The following is a 13097-nucleotide window of genomic DNA, read 5'->3' as shown; positions in this document are numbered from 1 at the left end:
TATGCCATCTCCATCTGCAAATTTAATATTTTTCAACATTTTCATAGCATTTTAGTACTTCCTTTTCATTATTTGGGGGATGGATGTCTACACATATTCCTCAACCTTTTCTTATTTCAGTTTTGATCCAAATAGCTTCATCCCATTTAAAAAAAAAATATTCTTAATTCTATTGTTCCATAGTCCTCTTCACCCACTTCCAATGTTTTATTTTTATCAGATTTGCTCTTCGTTTTCTCTCCCATTTTGCATCTTTATAATTTATTGGGTTTTTTTTTTGTTACATTATGTCTTTGTTCCATTATCAGTTTTTGCAGCATGCGCTTACATGCATCTTTTGTCAGCTTCTTCCACTTAATTATTCCATCAGGTAACTTTTTCAAACTTCCCACTGTATAATTCCATGCAATTCTATGGTGCACTGTAGCTTTTGTTTTTCCAGTTTCACTGGTTTTTTTTTTTTAAGATTCTCTTTCTTTATGCTATTTCCATTCATTCTTGGGGGTGTTTCATTAATTTTCTTTATTTATTGAATTCATACATTTGCCCATCTCATTTGCAAAGCGCTTTATGCTATTTCTGTTCATTCTTTGAGGTGTTTCATTAATTTTCTTTATTTATTGGATGTATAGAGACGCCTAGAGAGTCGTTGGAGATCCTCCCGTTCCGAATTTGACCGAGCACAGGCACGAGCCTATTTGAAGACGTACCTTGTGGCACTAAGAGCGGCCAAACGTCAACATTGCGCCGCTCTTATTGCGTCTGCAGATAACCGCCCTGCCGCCCTGTTTCGGGTGACCCGTTCCCTCTTGTTTGAGAGACCACGGGAAGCCCCTCTACAGGGCAGAGCAGAGGAGTTTGGGAATTATCTACAGGACAAAGTCGCTCAAATCCGGATGGGATGGACCCCTTTCAGTGGTCCAGTAGAGACGCCCGTTGCGAGTCTTGAGGGACCGCTTTGGGAGGAGTTTGACTCGGTTGCCATCGAGGATTTGGACAGGTTGCGTGGACGTCTGCGACCCACCACATGTTTATTGGACCCGTGTCCCTCCTGGCTTGTACTGGCATCCTGGGAGGTTACGCGCGACTGGCTCCTGGGCCTGGTGAACGCCTCGTTGGGTGAGGGGTCTCTACCGGCCGCCTTGAAAGAGGCGGTGGTGAGGCCCCTGCTCAAGAAGCCTTCCCTGGACCCAACGGACCTAGTCAATTATCGTCCAGTCTCCAACCTTCCTTTTTTAGCGAAGGTTGTAGAGAGTGTGGTAGCACAGCAGTTCCCACGTCACCTGGAGGAAAATGATTATCTAGACCCGCGCCAGTCCGGCTTCCGACCCGGGCACAGCACGGAGACGGCCTTGGTCGCATTGGTCGATGATCTCTGGAGGGCCAGAGATAGGGGTTGTTCCTCTATCCTGGTCCTATTAGATCTCTCGGCGGCGTTCGATACCATCGACCATGGTATCCTGTTGCACCGGCTAGAGGGGCTGGGAGTCAGAGGCACCGTTTTACGGTGGTTTGGCTCCTACCTCTCTGGTCGGACGCAACGTGTGTTGACAGGGGAGCAGAGTTCGACCCGGAGGCCACTCACATGTGGAGTGCCACAGGGATCGGTGCTCTCGCCCCTCCTGTTCAACACATATATGAAACCGCTGGGCGAGATCATCCGTGGTTTTGGAGTGGGATATCATCTGTATGCTGATGATACTCAGCTATACATTTCCACTCCGAACCACCCCAATGAGGCCGTCGAAATGATGTCCCGGTGCCTGGAGGCCGTACGGGTCTGGATGGATGGCAACCGACTAAAACTCAACCCTTCCAAGACGGAGTGGCTGTGGCTTCCGGCCTCCCGGTTCAACCAGGTGCTTCCATCTCTGGCCATCGGGGGCGTCCAACTAGCCCCCATGGAACAGGTGCGCAATTTGGGCGTCCTCCTGGATACCCGGCTGTCCATGGATAACCATGTAACAGCCGTGGCAAGGGGGGCGTTCCATCAGGTTCGCCTGATGCGCCAATTGCGCCCCTTATTGGACCGGGATGCCCTACGCACAGTCACCCATGCGCTAGTGACGTCTCGCCTGGATTACTGCAATGCTCTCTACATGGGGCTTCCCTTGAGATGCACTCGGAGACTACAGTTGGTCCAGAACGCGGCCGCGCGGGTGATTATGGGGAGGACCAGATACTCCCCTGTAACACCTCTCCTGCGCGAGCTGCACTGGCTGCCTGTGGTCTACCGAGTGCGTTTCAAGGTTTTGATTATGATCTTTAAAGCGCTCCATGGCACAGGGCCTAGTTATATGCAGGATCGCATCCTGCCCCACACATCCCTACGACCAATTCGCTCACACAGAGAGGGACTTCTCCGGGTGCCGTCCGCCAAACAGTGTCGGGGGGCGACACCCAGGAGCAGAGCCTTCTCTGTGATGGGCCCAGCCCTATGGAATGACCTCCCCCGTGACATCAGGATTACTTCCGATCTCCGCTCCTTCCGTGTACAGCTGAAGACCCACCTCTTTCAATTATCCGGCCTGGCTCAATCGCAATCGTAATTTTCCCATTCCTCCAAACTGTTTTTTAAATTGTTCTTAAATATTAATTTTATTGGGTTTTTACAATTGGGGTATTTTAAAGTAGATTTTTAACTGTCTATTGATGTAATTTGTTTCCTCCTCCGTGTATATGTATATGTGTTGTGTATGTATGTACGTTTGGTGTTGTAATGTATTTTATGTTATATGCTCCATTGTACGCCGCCCCGAGTCCTACTTGGAAAGGGAGCGGCTAATAAATCCAAATTTATTATATATTATTATATATAGTTGCCCATCTCATTTGCAAATGACTTTCATATTAATCCTGGAAATTGTGTGTGCTCCAACATTGGAGGTTTTCAAGAAAAGAATGGACAGCTTTTTGTCCGGAATGGTATGACTTGCCCTGCTTGAGCAGAGGCTTGGACTAGAACAGGGGTGTCAAACACGCATCGTCACAGAGTCGTCACGTGATGTATTGCGACTTTTTTCCCTTTGCTAAACTGGGCATGGGCATGGCCAGTGCATGATGCAGCTGGGTGGGCCACAGGCCACAAGTTTGACTCCCCTAGACAAGAAGAACCTCCAAGGTCCTTTCCAACCTTATTATTTTATGTTCTATGTTTTTCGGTTCTTTATTTTCCATGTGCATGTATAAATAATACTAGGCTTAAACCTAGCATCTAAACCAAACCAAACTTTTCAAGCAGATACTTGCCAAACAACTTTGCACAGCCTTTACTTTTCCTGTACTCATATTTTATTCCCAGCTAGCCTTTCATTTTATTTATTCAACATGGATGGTGCTCAACTCCAAATGACTTTCATGTTACCTGTGAATAACTCTCTCCATTCACAATGCTGCACAATTTTCCACAACCCAGCAATTAGGAAGTGCATGCAGTATACCAATATACTCAGGATATGCAGAGAGTTTATACATATTTCATTTTGAGAATGTTACCAGTAATATAGAGTCTGCTTAATTCATGAAGGATAAAGATCAAAATGCAAGTTTAAATAAGACACGAGAATGAAGATAACTGATATAAGGTTCTAAGAAACAGAGCTTGAGAGTTGACTGAAATAAAGTTCAGGCAGGAATCATACAGGGCTCTGTCTGAGGCTGCCTGTAGCTTGAGCAAGTGTCCTCAGAGAAGGACTTGGAATCAGAGAAAAGACACAAGAGATTTCCTAACACGCAGTTCTGAAATCTGTGGTCTCTCCAAGTCGAAAACAACTTAATGGCACATAATCAATCACTCAATTAGTAATCTGACCTGTGCCCTAAAAGAAGCAATGTTGTGGTTGTAAAGAAAGAGGACAGAAAGAGAGGGAAACTGGCAGAGCTCAGCTTTTCTGGAAGCAAAATTTCCTGCTTGCTCAAGCTTTTGGCAAAGACTAAAAGATTTTGTGGAGGGAAAAGAAAAGAAAAAGAAAAAGAAAACCCAACAGTGATGTTCTTTTGAGCCTGCTTTCTGAAAAATAGATCTTCTAGAAGGCTTGTCAAGATGGCCACAAAGCAAATTCAGTTGAAGTGACTACAGTGGCAGTGAAGGCGCAAAACAAATATCAGTTTTGACTGTGATAATTCCTACCCGGGTGCCAAGGCAAGATTGCATTAATAGTCAGGTTCCAAGTATTCATTATAAAAGACAAACAGAAAGAGAGAGAGAGAGAGAGAGAGAGAGGGAGGGAGGGAGGGAGGGAGGGAGGGAGGGAGGGAGGGAGAGGGAGGGACGGACGGACGATCTGGTATAGAAAATAGGTTTGATTTGTAAACATGTAAAGGTTTCGCTGTCCAGTCGTGTCTGACTCTTGGGGAAAGTGCTCAATTCTGTTCCTTGGCCAAGGGAAGACATTTTCTGTGGTCATGTGGCTGGCATGGTTATATGCCAAGGGACCTAAAACGCTGTTACCTTCCCATGCAAGTGGTATCTGTTTATCTACTTGCATGTGCATGCTTTCACACTGCTAATACTGTATCCTTTTATAGTTTCAAGAACTCAGTTACAATCCCCATCATTTAAATATTTCCTTATATTTCTTTGTGTCTCTGATTCCAGTGATTTCTGAGAAAGATCTCTTACTTCTAGAACTTTTGATTACCTTTGAGGGCAAGCTGGAAGATGGTTTGAAAGCAGAAGTTTTCAGAAGTTATTTCTCTTTCTGTGTGTTTCCTATTTGGAACTTCATTTCTAAGGCCAACATGGTAGACTCCCAATACAAACACACGTAAAGAAGTAGCAAGTCTCTTTAGCAAATTTCCCCCCCTCTCTAAATGAGCATGGTCTGATTGTTCAAAAATCGCGCTTTTAAGCAGCTCTAGATTAACATTTCTGGCTAGTTTGTAGGAGTTTATGGATACCAGGTTTAGTCTGCAAAAGCTGGAAAATCATTAGATGACATCAAAGATAGTGCTTTGTCTGGATTTTGCAGCCAGAATATAACAAAATAATAACAGAATAATGGAGCTGAAAGGGATCTTAGAGGTCTTCTAGGCTCACTCTAGTATTTTAAAAATGATTTCCAAACAGGTATGCATAAATGTCCTTTCATTTAATAACCACGTGATTCACTTAATAACTGCAGTGATTCGATTATATGCTGTGGCAAACAAAGGTCATAAAATCAGGTTTAACTCACTTAACAACTGCCTTGCTTAGCAATAGAAATTGTAGTTCCAATTTTGGTCGTAAGTTGAGGACTAATTGTACCTCCATGGAGGCTGCTCAGCCACCAGCTGAGAAAGTGATCCAGAAAATAGCCACTTTGAAGCTTTCTTAAGAGGAGTTGACATTTGACAACCTGTTCTGGCTGTCCACAACTAGGGGTTCTAGCCAGGGGTGGGATTCAAAAATTTTAGCAACCGGTTCTCTGCCAGATTGTTGGGTGGGTGTGGCCTACTTGGCTTCCTGCACCATGGGGGGGGCGTTTTCACCCTCCCCAGCTTCTGGGTGCTTTTCTTCGAGTCTCCGGGAGGGCGAAAACAACCTCTCCCGGGTTCTGGAGGCCCACCAGAGGCCAGAAACAGGCCCATTTCCGGACTTCCGGAAGGCCTGTTTTTTTTCCCTCCAAGAGCCTCTATGCGGGCTCTGCACTTACCTGGCATCCGAAACAGGTTGTATGGAGACATCTGGGAGTGGCAGGGTAGGGTGGGCACGGCCAGCCAGTCCTTGCAACTACTGGTTTGGCAAACCAGATGTAAAATTAGCATCCGGTTCGCCCGAACCAGCCTGAACCGGCTGAATCCCACCCCCCGGTTCTAATTCACCTAATAAACCTACCCAACTAGAATCATCCTGCATTACAAATAAACTTGATGAGAGACTAGTCTTCTCTTCAGGATGGTATCTCATTTATGCTAGATGTTATTTCCTTTATTTTTCACTACAAGATTATTTAATTGACCTTCAAATATAATTCCTAGACAGATTCTTTATATTCATGCAACCATTCCATCTATGACATTCAGTTATTCAAACAGGCCTGTAAAAACACTCTCCCCCCCCTCCCTCCAACTAGGCAGTTCACTTATCACGGAACAAGGGGAGCACCTGGTGGCCAAAAAAGACAATCCAGTTATATTTATTTTTCTGTAACGTTCTCTGATCTATCCTGAAATTCAGAAAGGGTTTATTAGGTCTAGGCAGGGGGAAAAAACAATCAAAACAAAGACCTCAGATGCAATATGTCATTTGAATTGCCCATCTTTTTCCTGCTTTGTAAAAGCTGTGCTTTGTATTCCTTTCATTCCCCCAACTAGGTTCTCAAGTGTTTTTCCGCACAACTTCCCATTTTTTCTCTTTTGCTGCCCTCTCATGGTCTCTTTGCAAATCTTTCCATTGCCCTATTTTTAAAAACCTCGACTAGGTTTCGCAGATGTATTTCCCTTTGCTACGTTAGAGGTAATGCAATTCATAAATAAGTACGAATTTAGTTTAGAGATTACAGTAAACAAGCTTTATTTTTTTAATCTATCTAGTTTAAACACATTTCATTTTTTAATAATCATTTTTGAAGAAATTCCTCCAAATTATCACTTCAAGCCTTCATTAAAATATAATGAATGTTTAAACCGTGGTATCTTCTCTCAATCTTGAACATCTGTTTATTTTCATAAAATCATCAGAATCTTCCTCTTTTTCTAATTGCAGCTGATGATTGCAGTATTTTAAATAAAAATGAGTTGTTGACTGCTTTTTTATTTGTTTGTTGGGGGGGGGGGGTTGTAGTTCCAGTAAAAATTGCCCTACCTATTGCAGACATCCCTAGTAGATCTGCTGCACAGGATATGAAAATATGAGCATAGCATTTCCCTGCTATGCATGAAAGTGGCCTAATTTTTCAGATTACACTTGAGTTTAAGAAAAAGAGGCGACTGCTTTAAAGATTTGATTGTTTTGGTAAGAACAGATATTACATAATATGATCTTAGCCAAAAGTCCAATAAACATTTTCTGCCAGACAAGTTTCACTTCTGAGACTTCTTTTATTACTGCACAATATGGTACATCAGTTAAGCATTTATTAAAGTTGTTCTTCTCTCTTGCCTAAAGGAAGGCCACAGAAAAAGTTGAAATATACCTATTGAATGAACTGATGAAATGATATCAATCAATCAAAGTTATAAAGTTATAATTGTGTGACCTTCCAAATCTAGGTTCTAGAATTTCTATTTCAATCTAATATATAACTTACATGCCTAGGTACAGTATTCTTTTAATGAATAGCTTGTAATTTATTTTTTTGCCTTTTATCTATTTCAGTTGTGCCAACTAAATATTTTTATAGATCAATGTGATTGTTTTTTTTACTAGAAATTAGATATGAATTGCCTTATAGTGCTGTAAATTTTTAATGGTATTTTGTAATATATTAGACATACCATACTTTAGCTTCGTGTTATTCACTTCAATGTTTAAATTCTTGTTTTTTTCCTGCCATGTTTCTTTCTTTTTAATGGTTTATATGTAAATGCATATTGTATATATTATATATTAAAATTGCAGGGTTTTTAATATCATGGAAAGATTCTTAAAAATTCAGAGACATATTGGTTGAAAAGGGGTTGCCCAATGATCCACCTTTTCACCCAGTTAAAGAGTTTCACAGATTTTAGTAGTGTATCGATTAGTAGTATATAGAAACTGACCCTTTAAGCAGCATAGCAGATTTTTTTTCAAGGAAAAAAGATTTTGAAATCTATTATCTCATTTGGTGATAAGCAATTATTAAAATATATGTTGTAAATTGACTAAAAATCTTAAAATGCAACCTATGGCACACAATTACCGTATACTCCAAGTGAAATAAATGCCACTAATGTAAGTCATAATCATTATTGCAACTCCATTCAACTTACTAAAAACTTACATTTTTAGTAATAAACTTTGCAGTGTGAACTACTCAAGATCTTGTAGTTCTTTTTATTGATCAGGACATTTCAGCTCATTTTGTTTTGTTTTGCTACAAATTCCTCATGTATGATACTGTTCATCTATTTGATAATGATGATGGTGTTATCCATTCAATCGTGTCCGACTCTTGCCGATTCTATGAGCCAGATGTCTTCACATCTTCCAATAGGCACATTTTCTTTGCTCTGCCTAGTGTCAGCTTTGCTGGTGAGCAACCTCTGTATTCTTTGGTGGCCTGGTTTCCATTTACCGTTAATTCTTCCAAACATAAATGCTTTCTCCAGTGAATTTGCCACATTACACGATATTCATCTATTTATTGATTACAAAACAAGGCCTTATCAGGTGACAGTTCTTGACAATCAAGATGTTTTTTTTTTTCTCAATATTTTGCTTTGGTCTCTGCTTTACTGCCAAATTATTTATAAATACCAAGGCTGACCTTAAGGAATTATTAAGCAGGATCTAAAGTGGTTTAAAAAGCAGTTAGCATCTATGATTCTGACTCTCAGGTCTTTTTCTGGCCATTTTTATTCAGGTTGAACATGCAGAATGGGACCCACTATTTGGAGACAAGAAGCAGAACATGAAATAAAATGTTTCAGTGGGAAACGCCCTTCCATGACAAGAGTAAGTCAATACTGATGGTTATAGATTCTTCATTAGACGATGTTTTTGAACTGTGGTGTTGGAGAAGACTCTTGAGAGTCTCTTGGATTGCAAGGAGATCAAATCAGTCAATCCTAAAGGAATCAACCTTGACTGTTCCTTGGAAGGATAGAAACTGAAACTCAAATATTTTGGCCACTGAATGAGAAAAGAGGACTCATTGGAAAAGACCCTGATGCTGGGAAATAATGAAGGGGAAAGGAGGAGGAGATGACAGAGGATGAGATGGTTAGATAATGTTATCGACGTGGTAGGTGTAGGTTTGAACAGACTCCGGAAGATAGTGGAGGACAGGGGGGTCTGGCATGCTGTGGGGTTACAGGCAGAGGTGGTATTCAGCAGGTTTTGACCAATTCTGGAGAACCAGTAGTGGAAATTTTGAGTAGTTGAGAGAACAAGTAAATACTACTTCTGACTGTCCCTGCCCCATCTATTCTCTACCTCCCGAGTTCCAGCTGATCGAGAGGAAATGAGGATTTTGCAGTAACCTTCCCCTGGAGTGGGGAGGAAATGGAGATTTTACAGTATCCTTCTCCTGCCACGCCTACCAAACCACACCCACAAGTCGTGTCACGCCCACCAAGCCACGCCCACAGAACCGGTAGTAAAAAAAAATGAATCCCACCACTGGTTACAGGGAATTGAGCATGTTTAGTGACTGAGCAACAATTGACTATGTTTGGGGTATGATCTGTAACCCCTTGCAAATTTAGACATTTAAAAATATCTTGACTGTGGCAAATTTTTCAACTGCAAATCTAACTGAGGTAGTATCATTTTAGCTACATCGGGAGTAGCAGTTGGAGCTGCTGTGAGTGATTTTCTACTGATGATGATCCAAGAAAGAATCTCCATTGTCCTCTTCAGTGCTATTGTCTCCACAAGGACAAAAGAGTGTGTAGTGTGTGTGTGTGTGTGTGTGTGTGCGTTAGAGGCAAAGCAGAAGGATATCATCTGAATCTGTTTCAGTGAGTCATTGATTTCTGAACTCTGATACTTCAAAACTGTCTGTATTAATTTTTTAATTAAACATTATGTTACTGCAAAGCCCTGCTCTTTCATTTGCGTACACCCACAGCAAGTGTGACAATGAAAACAAGCAAAATCGTAAGGAAAGCATGAAATGTGGAGAGAGGAACTGACTTTTTTGCCGTGCTGAACTGCGACCCACATGGTCTGCCAAAATCATTTGTCTTGCCAGAGGGGCCTTTGATGAGCCACTCTTAAAAATGTCCAAAGAAGGTACTGTACATACATTTGAGCTCCAAAATGTTTGGCAATTGAAGTGCTAATTTGTTAAATTGATTATCTCCAGCCATTTGTACCTTAAATTAAATGGTAATAAAACGAGAGAAGTTACCCAGCACTTAATCCTGAATGTACGTACGATCTAATCTAAAACGTTAAGCACTAAAATGTTTAGGCCTGCAGCACGAACCAGTTTATGTATATCGTATTCTATTTTCTTTCTCCCTTGACTTTGTCGATAATTAACACTACTATCATTTTTTAAAAAACCAAAATTACAAAGCACTTATGCAAACATACTTTGTTCATGTAATACAGAGGAAGCCAGACATTTTTTTTTAAATAACCGGTTCCCCAAAGATCTAGCTGTGCAGGTAAAAAGATAAAGCTGCAGCAACAGAGATGATTTCATTTTTATGTACTGACAGCAACTGTTAGATTCAAAGTACAACAAGGAATAAAAGATCAAGAGATCCCATTAATTATTGGACTGCAAACTCTATGTTCAGGCTTGCCTTTCCCTTTTATGTTTATCTTCACAAGAGATGTTAATTATTTTGTTATTTAAGCCTGCCTGCCTAAAAGTATCTAATTCAAGGGCACATTTTAAAAATAATGTTCTGCTAAATCCTTTTCTACCTTAATTGATTCCAAAGTGTAAAGTTGCATATATAATGATTATATCCTATGTTTTTCCACAGGAACGTAGGGTAATTTAGCTGGACAAATTTCAATTTTTGACAAATCAAAATGTGATTCAAGATTGCAAAGGTAATAGGTTATCAGCTTTTCCTTTGCCTTCTCCCCTCTGCCCCCCCCCCCCCCCCACCAAGCAGGGTGGTTTGGATGAATCTCCCAGGTTAATCTACCTCACTGGGCGGTTGTTCTTAGGTAAAACTGAAAAAAGATGGGATATAAATCTATGAAATAAATATTTGCCATGCTTCAAAGCTAAGAAAGGTAGGGTGTAGCAACAGCCTTCTGACCTAGGTAACCTTGAAATTAATTAGATGGACTAATACAGTATGAAAAATTCTATCCAACTGATCAAACTTGTCTGAACCAAAAGATAAAAATATGTAACCCATCATTAACTTGTCATTCTCACAGTTATGTTTCTAAACCCAAAATGTTAAGATATCATTACATAAATTATGATATTTATCTATCATATTTCAATAAAGAATGATGAGGAATTTTACTGAATCATAGAATGGCCTTGTATTATTCAAATTCCAAAGAACGATTGGATAGTCCTATTTGCTGGATTTGGCTAAGGTTAACAGCTCATTTGTATTTCACTGATTTAAACACTAGAAAATTAAATGTTATCTATCTATCATCTGTCTGTCTGTCTGTCTGTCTGTCTGTCTGTCTGTCTATCTATCATCTATCTATCATCTATCTATCTATCTATCTATCTATCTATCTATCTATCTATCATCTATCTCCCTACCTACCTACCTACTCACCTATCTATCTTTTTACTTATCAAATTTTGACACTGCCCATTTCACTATCCAAATGATTCTGGGCAATTTACAGAAACAAATAATGAAACCATATAAAAGACATCTAATTATAAACAGAATTATAAAGAGAATGAAGAACAAAAGAAGGACAAAGTTAAAAGACAATTTAAAAAGTGGAGGAAGCTCCCTCGGGACACCAACCATCCCTGTGGTTGTGTGCCAGTCTTTGATTCTCATGCCAATTGGCAAAGCCAGCTCTTCATATTTTTCCAAAAGTTCAGAAAAATTGGGGCAATTGTGAAGCCAGGATTTTCCACAGGGCAGAGGGCAATTAGAGTAGAGGCTATTTTCTTAGACCCCTTAGGATCCATAATATATCCTCCCTCCCTGACTGCCTGCCTGTCCGAGTGGGATTCGGACAATACCTCAGGTAACTTGGTCTCAACCAACATCTTGAATTGGACCTGAAAGCAAACCAGCACCTAATGCAACTCATGCAGCTGAGGTGTTATATATACTGTCTTCAGAGTCCCAAAACTGGTTGTAGAGCCTCATTCTGCACCAGCTGCAGCTTCTGGATACTCTTTAAGAGTAACCCCATGTACAACACATTGCAATAGTCCATATGGGAGATGAGCAAATTATCAGGGACTGAGAAAAGGGCTTCCCAATGCAAGAAGGGGTGCAACTAATACACAAAATGAAGTTAAGCAAATGCCCTCCTAGGCATAATTGATTGATAGATAAGATAGACAGACAGACAGACAGACAGACAGACAGACAGACAGACAGACAGACAGACAGACAGACAGATAAGCTACATATATGTATATACAAATTTTATACCCATCTATCTCTCACATTAACTTATTTTGTCCTTAAAATAAATAGTTTAATTTTAGATGGATTGCACATCATGTCTTCAACAACTGTCCTATTTGCTCTCAGTAATGTAAGTATACCAACAAGTTATTATGAATGAAAGGAAAGAATAAACTGAATACTGCTCCTTAGGAAATGCATATTTTAACTCCAACATGCCAACATGTAAATATACATGTACTGTACAACTATTATCACATACAAGTTAATTATAGGAGAAACAGTATCCTGTGGATCAGTTTATGTTGTGCAGTCCCCAGATCCAAGAATCTGAAAGGTCATACAATGGCATGATTTTTGTCAAAAATGGAGAATCACCTGGTATTATCTCATTGAAATAAAGATGGCCCATGAGCATGTTATCAGGTTGAAGAGGTCCTTTTGCTAAGTGCTTCAGGCCCTGAAAACATAATATTGCATGTAATTCTCCAAATTATGCCGTATACTTTATTCTTTGATATGTTTAAGATTTCATTACTTTCCATCCCAAGTATATTAAATTTAGGAACCGAAAAACTGTGGTTTAATCCTCGTATCTTAGTTTGCCAATAAATAAATAAAAATAAAGATTAGGAATCATGAATTATTATTAGATTTATATATCACCTTTATTTATACAGTTCAAAGTGGCATACATAATACTTCTGCCTATTTCCTCACAAGCATCCCGTAAGCTGGGTTGAACTGAATAAGAGCATCCAGCCCAAAATCACCCAACCAAGCTATAGAATAGAATAGAATAATTTATTGACCAAGTGTGATTGGACACACAAGGAATTGTTCTTTGGTGCACATGCTCTCAGTGTATGTAAAAGAAGATACATTCGTCAAGAATCATAAAGTACAAAACTTAATGATAGTCATAGGTACAAGTA

Source organism: Natrix helvetica, assembly GCF_964273705.1.
Source record: "Natrix helvetica genome assembly, chromosome: 2".
In the NCBI taxonomy this organism is placed as follows: Eukaryota; Metazoa; Chordata; class Lepidosauria; order Squamata; family Natricidae; genus Natrix; species Natrix helvetica.
The sequence above is the reverse complement of the archived record's forward strand: the minus strand, read 5'-3'. Positions refer to the sequence as shown.